This window comes from Poecilia reticulata, linkage group LG2, assembly GCF_000633615.1.
Source record: "Poecilia reticulata strain Guanapo linkage group LG2, Guppy_female_1.0+MT, whole genome shotgun sequence".
NCBI lineage: Eukaryota > Metazoa > Chordata > Actinopteri > Cyprinodontiformes > Poeciliidae > Poecilia > Poecilia reticulata.
Genome location: NC_024332.1, coordinates 41074875 through 41085999, shown reverse-complemented (window position 1 = coordinate 41085999; position 11125 = coordinate 41074875). Strand labels below are relative to the sequence as shown.

The 11125-nt window shown below is 36.2% G+C and overlaps 1 long non-coding RNA gene and 1 pseudogene across 1 annotated transcript; one reads left to right on the top strand and one right to left on the bottom strand.

Annotated features, from left to right (window-relative positions):
* Positions 1–6217: 6217 nt before the first annotated feature.
* On the bottom strand, positions 6218–10847 carry LOC103461772 (heat shock 70 kDa protein 12A-like; annotated as a pseudogene).
* On the top strand, positions 6631–7596 carry LOC108167186 (uncharacterized). The gene is made up of 2 exons (XR_001777546.1): positions 6631–6940; positions 7335–7596. It is a non-coding gene; the product is annotated as an uncharacterized LOC108167186 (long non-coding RNA).
* Positions 10848–11125: the final 278 nt, after the last annotated feature.

The following is an 11125-nucleotide window of genomic DNA, read 5'->3' as shown; positions in this document are numbered from 1 at the left end:
TTTAAACTACTTCCACCCCTGGTCATATCTGTCCGTCTCTGTGTCTATCTGTCTTTCTCTCTCTTTTTGCCTGAATTTCTTTTGTAATGATTTTATTTAGTTTTACTCAGATTTTATGCTATCCCCTGAAAGTTTGATATCTTTATCCATTTAATTACATATTTTCTGCAAGTTAAACCAGATGTTCTACTTGTACTAATGTACATGTATCCTAACCCCACTTATGTCTGTGGCAATATAAACAAGGGTCCCCATCCAACAAACAGAAGAATCTGAAGTAATTAAATACGTAAAAATCCTTACAAGTTTTTACCAGACTGTAAGATGCTAGATGTTGACACTAAAAGTGTGTGACTTTTGCACAAATGTGAGACAATCAGGAATTCACTGTTGTATAGAGGCCAGTACTTCTGAATTTGTTTGATATACTAAATAACTGAGATATTTGTTTTATTCTCTGAATTTTGTTTTAAAGTAAATATGTAGACCAAGTGGAGAAGAAACTCAAATCACTTGAAGAAAGGTGAGCTACATGCAACCTGTTTTTCATCTGTATAGTAACTTTTTTTTTTATGAATGCTGTGATGAATTCAGTTCCTTATAATGAAAAGATGAAATATCAAGTAAATGGCAAATTTCTTCAAGTAGAGGCTTGAATACTCTTTACCAAGTTCAAAGTTAAGACATTCTCTGTCCAACACGATTATTTACATAGAATGGTCTGTGCATGAAAAGTCCTACTTTATTTTCAATGTAATTTTACTTACAAATCTAAAGTAAAATCAGGAATATGAAGAGAGACAACAACGATATCTGTTGGAAGCTGAAAAATATAAGTGGGACAACCTTCCTATCAGGAATATTAGTCTTGGGAAGATGAAAGTAAACCAGTTCGGTTTTAGATATGGATGTTGTAATACAGTCTTGTCTTTAACAAGTTCTAAGATGACTTAATAAAAATGTTTTGTATATTAGATTTTTCTGACAAAAATACATTTTGGAGGTGGTAAGAGATTTATTGATTGCCATAAGGATTTTTTGTTTGAGCCATCTTAGACCACTACCAACAGACAGGCTCTGAGTGAGGAACTGCTTACTGTAGGTGAACATTAACAACAAAAGTTCGAAATGTTGTTCTAGTGCCTTATATGTTATATATAAAGAGTATAAACAATGCAGAAAAATCCACTCCTTGGTGGAGTTGGGTATTTTTTTGTTGCTAAGAGTCTAGTACCATCATTATACATCCGAGGCTCAATTATGCCCCTAAATGGTTTAGATGAGGCCCATCTCTAACACAGCTGATTCAAATGGCTCAGTAACCTTCTCAAAAGGCCAGCAAGTTTAGCAAAACATTAATTTGATCAAATCCTGGGATACGAGGGGAGGGCTTGTTTTTGTTTTGTTTAATCTTGAAGAATGTAATAAAAATTGTCTCATTTTTCTGGCATTTAGTAAAAAGAAAAAAATGGTAAGCCTAATTGGCCTAAAGGTTTATTCTGATTTCACGTCAAACAGTGTGAAATAACATGCATGTGTGTCTTCATATAAAGTGTAAGTAAGTGCCTGGTTTCAGTTTGTATAAAAAGGATTCTGAAATCTGACCAGTAAAGTTGAACTGAATCAGGATCATGGGAAAAATAAAGCAATGATAATTGAGAAAGAGTAGCTAAAGTTCCACCAGAGATTAGAGAGGATGAGGATTGCAGAGTACTTGGTGAGAAAACACACATGCAGGACAACAAACTGCAAACTTGTGCAGCCCTCCACTATTTCAATGCTGCATACATTTTATTTATTAAATAAATAACCTTCTTCTGTTCTATCCCCTTTGAACGAAGAATTTGAAAAAGCAAGGTATACATTTTTTATACTTTCGTTCATTAAAGTCAACTTTTACACTAACAGAAAAATAAATACAATCTATGTGAAAAAAATCTACTAAAACAAATTTAGCAACTATATATTGTTTTATACAACACAAAATTGAATTGTCATACTTTCCATCCAATGTACATGGACAAAAAAAATCATATTAGTTATATGCTTTAATGATTTTTGTGAACTAAATTTTTTGTAGTGTTGAAAATGGAAACGAACATCTTCATGATTTAAAATGACAAAGTGGGTGCACAACCTTGAATATATTGAAGATCTTTTCTATTCCATACAGGATCAAAACTGCACACACATTACAGGCACACACACACAGATGTATACTCTTATTAAATGTTATCAAGCTTCAGACAATGTGGCTATATTTGTCCACATATATGAGAAATGGTGGGACATGGCTTATTATAGTAAAGCTCCTAAATTGAAGCCTGCTTCATCTGTTAAAACAGTTTTGATGTATTTTTGCGATCATTGTCCTTCTGGACTTTCTCATTATGTTCAAGTTTCAACAGTGTTTCTCCCTCAGATGGAGATAAATTTGTTGGGATGTTCAGGAACAACCCTGAGTTTTGAACTGTCAAATAAAATATTGAAGGTCTATTTTATTGCTGTTTGATGTCTCTGCATTGCAATATATTCAGAGAACAAATGGATTTTTAAAGTGATTATTTGGACAAATTTACCAAGGCATCACTTGTAGATTTGTTGGCATAAACATGATCTAGAAATCTCAAATTTGTTTGGGCTTTTTCTCAATATACAATACACATTTCAAAAATGTAAGTGACTGTAAAAGTTACTTCTAACAGTCAAAACTTCTAAACAAGGTTTATACTACAGTTGAACAGGTAGCTGACAGAAGATAAAGCAATTTTTGAAAAAAACAGCATGTTTTAATTTACATTATGTATTTTTGTTAATAGGATTGATGCATATAAAAAAGATGAAGAGCTGAGATCATTGTACGACAGGTAGAGTACATATATAAATAGATTTTGTACTTTTGGGTACACACTGACTGTTTCAGGTACTTAAGTTTAAAGATTGTTGTTATTCTGTACAGAGTAGCAGGAGATGTTGCTTCTTCAATCAAAACAGGAAAAGCCATCAACCTTAACAATCCAGTTAGTAAACCAAGGATAATAGAACTATATGAAGACTTGAGATGGGACTGGCCAAAAATCAAATCTAGTCTGACATCAAAGGGAGGAAATGAGAACTCATCTACATACAGATGCAGGTATTGTAAAATCAAATAAATTTGTAGTTAATTTTTATTATAAAAGTTCTTTCTGAAGTAATATTATTTGTCCCTGTTGCTGTTTGTAATTTAAATGAATGGAACCAGAAAGCATTTAACGACGCACAAGCTGAAATGGGAAAAAAAGATTAAGCAGATAGATGCCGTATTTGAACTCAATAAGGCAAAAAGTGATACAGCAAATTCAAAGGTACTTGATCCAAAATTTTAATATTAAGTCTAAGTCATTTGTGTTGCAGCTAATTCAATATTATGCTTTGATAGAGATTTTTTGGTATTATCATTTTGTTGTTGCTTTAGTTCATATTCAGTCTAATGTTAGTCAGTTTAAAGTGTTCTCTTCTTTAGTGTGTGTATGAACTAACCTGGGGATCACAACTGTCTGTTCATCTTCATGTGAAACAGTTTGACCGAGATTTGAACCGGGCTCAGACCGTAGATCAGATAGCGCATCTGGAACTGGGTTGCTAGTTGTTTAGGTAAATTGTTTTACGACCTTTGCTGTTTTTTCTCTGCTGTCTATCTTACTTATCCTCCCTATTTGAAGTTTGATAATAAAAGACGAGCTGTACCCAAAGATCTTCAGAATGCTCTGTGAACGGCTCGGAGGAGCAGTTGACAGAGTTTTCTCCTTTTGCAAAAGCTTGGTCATGAAATTCATATACGTTGTCTGTGGTTCCTTTATGTAGGTTCTAGAAAAATACCTATCATGCTTGTTCCAGGTTAAGGAGTATAGACAGTTAACTATTCAGAATCTGCAACTTGCAATCTACAGTGAGAAACAACAGGATTTAAAGGTTTGTTTGACAAAACATATTCTTGAAATAATCTACAATAGCACCCCTACAACTTGTAATTCTAGGTAAATGTAATGTTAATTTGGAATAATGTGATTATTGTTTGTTATGTTTTTGTACCTCTTCACCATAGAACCCCAAACCACTACACCAATATGAAACCCTTCAGCATGACGTGGATTATTTGAGACGTGAATGCTTCTGGTTGGGCCGCCTGATGGCTCTGAATGATCCTCCTCTTGAACCTGATTGGTGCAGTCCTCCCACCACGTATGACAAATGGGACATTCTACCTCACAGTATCACCGCGTGCCAAAAGGACCAAGCAAACATTTCTAAAGTGAGAAAGCGTTGAATTTTCATAGTAACTAAGGATGTTGTATAGATTAATTGCTTGAAATTGTAGATGATTTTTGCCATTTTTTCATTTGTGTAAAATGCTAGATTAGCTTCACTAAAGTATATTTAAAAATGTACTGAAGTATAAAATAGCTTTGGCATATTTTTATCAAGCTTGAGGTTTTAAATAGACTGTCAGTTCTGCAACTTGGCTGCAGACTGCTTTAAGGATCAAATAGCTCAGAGGGGTTAACTCTATATAATTTATTGATGTTGGCACCTCTGAGATCTAGAATTATAAGACTGAGATATGTCAAGGCAAAGAGAACTCAATAGCTGCTGGTAGGCCCCATTCAGGGGACAGATTTTAGTTTTAAAGATCCAGTAGCTTTAAAGACAAAAATAATCACTTTATTCTAGAAAACAATAGACTTTTAAAATAGTTGTTTCTGCTGTGAAATAAAAGTTTGACTAATTGATTAACCCACTCATTTATTCTTCCGTCTTCTCACAGTGCTGTTCTGCTCTTTGCTGGACAATCACATTTATTACAACACAGAAAGAAATTTGAGTGATTTCCAAACACAACTCAGTTCTTGGTGATTCAGCCTATAAAGATATGTCTCCACTTCAGGAATCTGTTCCAGGAACCAGAATAGGTGTCAACTGTAATTCTTTAAACTATGCAAGTTTACTGCATCTACCTGGGGGAAAACAGAACATTTTATTATGTCAATTCTTCACTGACGGGAAAAAAATTACATTTGTGAACAGTAGAGTCCTTTCTATTTTATTTAAATTCAAAATGCAACTATACAAATTCTTGTCTTCATTGTTGGTTCTGGTAAAAATCTAAATGATATGCATTGAAGTTTGTTCTTTTGTTACAATTTTACCCTTTTTGTGGTCTTTTCAATCAAGGCCACAAAATTAATCTTCTATAGCAAATGTAGAATGTTGCACTTCTGGGTCCACACCCCTGAATGAACCATCCTTTCCATCCAACTTTAGACTGAAGCCTCTGCATAAGGTCAGTGCGGTATATCCCCTGCAGCTACTTTTTTATACACTGCTCAAAAAAATAAAGGGAACACTCTAACACATCCTAGATCTGAATGAATGAAATATAATTCCCATCTGTTATCTATTCCATTTGCACAACAGCAGGTGAAATTGATTGTCAATCAGTGTTGCTTCCTAAGTGGACAGTTTGATTTCACAGAAGTTTGATTTACTTGGAGTTATATTGTGTTGTTTAAGTGTTCCCTTTATTTTTTTGCAGTGTATATTGTCTTCTGCAAAAATGTAGTTGTAAAGACTGCAGTAGATGGATTTAGCTAAATAGAATGATGATTTTATTACATCGAAAGCCTATGTTACAGGCCAGCATATACAATCAAATAAGCCTGACTGCCTGTCAGTGCCAATTGCTGTCATTTCTATGAAATCAAATTGTATTTCTAGATCAATTTGACAGTTCATCCCAAGTGTAGTGTCAGGTGATTAAACAACAAATGAGCCAATTTTTTCCACATTTGGCTCATCCACATACATGGGATTTTTTTTTTTCTGCGATAAAACGTCAGAAGTATTTGTATTTGGTCTCTTTCTGAAGGACTAAATGAGTGCTTTCTGGTTTTATTTGTGGTGATCTGTGTTTTCTGTGTAGTTGAGTTTTTTCTGTGTTTTAGTGCTGTTCCTCTGTGTCTTTGTGCAGTCCTGTCCTGATTGTTCCCAGGTGTGTCTCGTTCCTCTGATTACCCTCCTTGTGTATTTAAGCTCACATGTTGTCTTTGTCAGGTCCTCGTCGTGTGTTCTGCCGTTCGCCAGCTTCTTGTGTTCCTGAGCTTTTTTTTTTCTTCACTAAATCAACTTTTATAATGACTACTGGGGCCTTCCTGTGTTTTTCCTCACCACCCTAATCTCAAATCATGACAGTATTCCAACCAACATCCTCATCAATTTCAACCAGTTTGTCAAAACGATTGTGACAGAAGACAACACCGTCTTTATTCGTGTATGTTTCGACTGCACTGTGCTTCAGCTTCTTAAACGGCTCTGAGAAACTTACTCCATAAGTATAGTCACTTTTTCTTAATACCACTGTGCCTTGGTTTCTTCCAAACTCTACAGCTCCCTTCAAAATGACTTCTTTAGGCCGAAATTGACACAGAACTTTGCAGTTGTCAAACTCATCAGTGATGTATTTCCGAATGTGGCAGTATGCCCTGTAGGCTTTGAACGCACCACACAAGTGCCTGAATCTAATTGGTTGTGGCACTCGCTGGCTGCCTGTATATAAAGGGCTCTCCCTCACCTGGTTGACATGACGTTTTCCTTCCGGTTCAGACCTCTGCGTTTGTTGGTGCTGCACGCTAGGTAAGGCAGGCTTCATCTCTCTTAAGCAAGCTTATTACTTGTGATTCATTTACATTTTCTGTATAACAGCTGCAAATTAATGCGTGCGCTCAAACAATGCGCTTAACGACACTCTGATCGCCGATCAATCGTACCTCTGGTAAGCATCTTCCCACACCTGACATTTGTTAGCTTAGCTTTAGCTCAGCTTTTGTTGTATATCCAGGCCGCCTGTACAAGCTCCACGTTTCCTCCTTCCTGTTAGAGGCACTACATAAAGAGCTCGGTGGTAAGTGAAGTGCTGGAGTTTGAATGCTTTTAGATTCCATTTCTAACATTTATTTTTGATAGCCGCTGCTGTTTGTCCTGGGCGTCTGTTCGCCTGCTGTTCTGGTTGTCCACCTGTCATCTGGATAATCTGTCGGCTGCCTACCTGTCGTCCTATTTGCTGGCTTCATGCCCGCCGTCCGGATCTGCGTAAAGCGGGCTCCTATCACTCGTCCAGTGTGGCTGATTGGTGACCAGCTCGGACTATCCTCCTAGTGCCGCTTTGAGTGGCGTCTGCTACAGCGGATCGGTTCCTCCCAGGACAGACTTTTAATTCGGACTATTGCTGCTTGAGTTGTTGTGGACTGAACTGTATAATTGTATTTGTAATTTGAATGTTGCTTCTATTTTAACAGGAACGGCCAGCTCGTGGTGTTGGTGGTGGACTTTCCGGGTGGTGGTACTACTTCTGGTTTGGTGCACGATTTTCTTTTTGGTGCACGATTTTCTTTTGTTTTGCTTTGTTTCGTTTGCTATGTTTCTTTTCTTTTAGGACACTACCCCAAATTTCACTCCCGTCTCTGAGTTGAGCCATAACTGATTTTTAAGGTGTGAGTGATTTTAGATTAGTATTTTTGATTAAACAATTGTGGAATAAATAAAATTGTTGAATTGTGAGATTGTCTCAAGCCTCATCTGTAGCGGGTCTGTGTGCCTAAAAGGTAACGTTTTAGTAGTCATTGCAACCAATTTTATCTTTATTAAAATAGTGCTTTTAAATTTAAGTTTCCAATTCGTAACACACTGCTCCCGTCACACATAGAATCCGACTTTCAGCAAAACCTCCCACTAACAGAATGTACTTATTGCTGCGGGTTTTGTACAAGATTCCTCTGAGACTCTTGGTGATGCTCCACAGACTCTCATCAAAAAAGATATCAGTTTTTGCTTTGATATTTTGATTAATCCTTCATCAAAAGATGCTCCTTGACCTTGTTTAAAGTATTCTATGTCCTGTTTTTTCAGAGCCATCATTCATAGATTCAATGGACACATTATTTCCATATCTTCATCTTTTCTTTTCAAAAGTGTAAAGTCATACATAATTCTTTAAACTTTACTGGGATAGTTTCCTTCATACTCATCCCAGAATCCAGCAGAAACTATTGAGGAACTCCTTAAATTTTCAGTCCATAGTTTGTCCTCCCTGATTGTTCCCAGAGGTTTTGTGCAGCTCCTTCAAACATCCTCCATTAAGGACTTCATGAACAGTGATGTCAATGGTTCCTCTTGAAACACGCAGAGGAAGTTGTGAAAAACTGCTCGAGTGTAAATCATTTATGTTCAAATTATCTTTCTTCACCTACTGTCAAAACATGAGACACTGATTCTTATTCATTGTGCTTGCCTTTTATTCATTATAGATGCATAGCAAAATTGTGAGTCTTAGTTCAAGTCTTATTCTGTCATGTAGCTTTGGAAATCCATCCATTTTCTTACACCCTTACACACGTTTGGAAAAAAACTAGCAACCATTATTTATTTAGATTTATTGATTAATCCTATGTCAATAAATAGGTATGGTTCTTTTAAACATCTAATAAGTTTCTCTTATCCAAATTGCAAAGCACTAAAACCACTTTTTTTGGCTCTAATGGCCTTCCCTTATTCAGTTGACAGGACAGTGGGTTGTGAGAGAGAGGGAAGACATTCAGCAAAAGTCAACAGGCCAGGACTCAAACCTGAGACAGCTGCATTGAGGTCCGAGGCTTCGATTTATACAACTTTTGTTTGTTTTGCGTCAACTTGTCCACCATGCTCTTAATGCCAATTTTTAGATCAGATTTAAGATGTGTTGTCTGAGATGGTGTATGCAAGCTGCTCAGATCACAAAACTAAGTTACATGAATATCCAAGGCTTCCATTTTTGCTACAACTTAGGTGTGCTCTGACAGAAAAGCGTCTGTCCTAGAACAATTCTGAAAAGATTTTAAGAAAACCAACAGATGGGACTAACTTGAACAAATATGTTGAGTGTAGAGCAAAATTTGTAACCTTGAGGGAGAGTTGAAAAAAATCGACCATTGATTTTCCTGGGGAAAAAAAAGTCTTTCACACTAACAAATTCTTCCATTCTTGCCCCAAGTTTGAGAGGAACTTTGGGGCAAATTGAGGAAAAACCTTAAAAGTTATCAACATACTGTCTTCATTTCTAAAAACATAGTTAATGGTGAATATTATTACTGAAACTATGATGACTATGATTTATTTTATCTCCATTCATTCCTATGGGGTTTCTGGGCACTTCTGTTGGTTAATCATTCAAGTTACATATGTGTTGTTTCTCCATCTGTGTTCTAAAAATCTTTAGTTTATGGAGACTATAAAAGTGGAAGTAATGGGGTGTGCTGTGGTGGCGCTGGGCTTAAGCACAACCTACATAGGGAGGCCTTAGTCCTCGACGTGGCAAATGCTACAAAACAAATGGCAACTATTTTGGTGGAAGCAAAATGTTTCCCAAAAAGTGTGACCCAAAGAACTACCAAAAGTAGTTACGTTTATTTCAACTACTGAAAATGTTGTCACTTTTTTCCAGAACAGATGCTTGCAAATATAAATTATTACAAATAATTACACTATCACTTCAATTCTAATAAAATTCTAATAAAATCCTCATATTTGTTTAAAATGGCATAACGATGTATTGAGTTCCTGGAGATTGGTCCAGATTGTTTTCAACCTAATTCTGTGCTATGAAACCTTCAGATGGTAGTTTCTTATAGTAAACTGAAGCTGCTTCTGGTTGCAGAGCAAACACCAGCTTGTTTTCAGTTCCCTCTGTCTCAATTCCTGCCTTCAAGCGATGAGAAAATGCACATTTTGAAACATTAAGGACATGTTACGACTGTGGAGTCTAACAGTCTGTGGGTTCTACCTGGGTTGCAGCTTCTCTCATGAACTGTTTGGCTGAATGAACCCAGATGAAGTCAGAGGTTGTGAACTCCCTTTCTTTGTTGTTTAGATTGTCTTCAGAGCATATTCTTTCAGGAATCTTAAAGCTTCTGTAAAAATTACCAGAGTCTTCATTTCCCTTCCATTGGGTGCTTTAATTGTCAGATCTGTGGTGACTTTCTGGAAATGTTTGACAATTGCATTCACTTTAATTCATATCAAAGTTTCAACTTATGTAAATTCTTCCAATTTATCTGCAGTCAAAAACACTCCTTGTTTGTTTCCATCTTTTCATGAGCTGTAAGTTCAAATGTCCATTCATTTCTTCACAAACTGTGAGTAACAGGGCCAAATACAGGCGAACTCAGGATTGTAAAAAGGTTTAATTGCAGAACCAAAGTGAGATTATCCAACATCTCAGAAACAAGCTGATAAAGCAGATAAGATATCAACAGGCAAATTAATCATTGCTTAACTTCAGAGCCTGCACACTGTGTCTATACTGGGGAGCTATGCTGATTAGCAACAATAAGGGAACTTAAAATTTAAAAAAAAAACATCAGAAAATGTAATATTACCAAAATCCAAAACAAATATGAATAAATGTAATAACCCATAGACTGTCAAAATTGTGTTGTATTTTATCTTAGTTTAGAACTTTCAAATATATCTTTTCTGAAATATTTTTTATTCACTTTGCCATAGAGTGACATCTTAAAGCAATCAAAGAAGAACTTCTCTCTGAATTCTTTGCCTGAGTTCTTTAAATAAGTCTGTCTGGCTTCATATCCAAAGCTGACAAACTGTTGATGTTCATCAAACAGGATGCAAGTTGGAGTCTTTGGGGTTTCCAATCCAACTTCTTCACCCCAAAACTTCACATGGGGGTCTACTTCTTCTTCTCTGGAGGTCAAACTGAAAGCATATCCACTGTATGTTGTTTCAAAATCTATACTTATGATGTAAGATTCCCCCATTGCTGGAACAGGTCCTGCAGGTTGTGTTGAGGAGAAGAATCAGGAACTCAGAGGCAGGTGATTCAGGTAGATATTTATATTCTCTTACTGGGCAGGACTGACTGGAATTCCAACCCTTCCATGAAGCGACGTCTTGTTTATCAGCTTTTAGTATGAATGTCATCGGTCTGACACATTCAGTTTGAACAAAACACGTTTCTCTCATCTCAGCTCCAGGTAAATGCATCATTTTAAACACAATTATAGAATGAAATGTTTGCATAAACTAGCTTTACAAT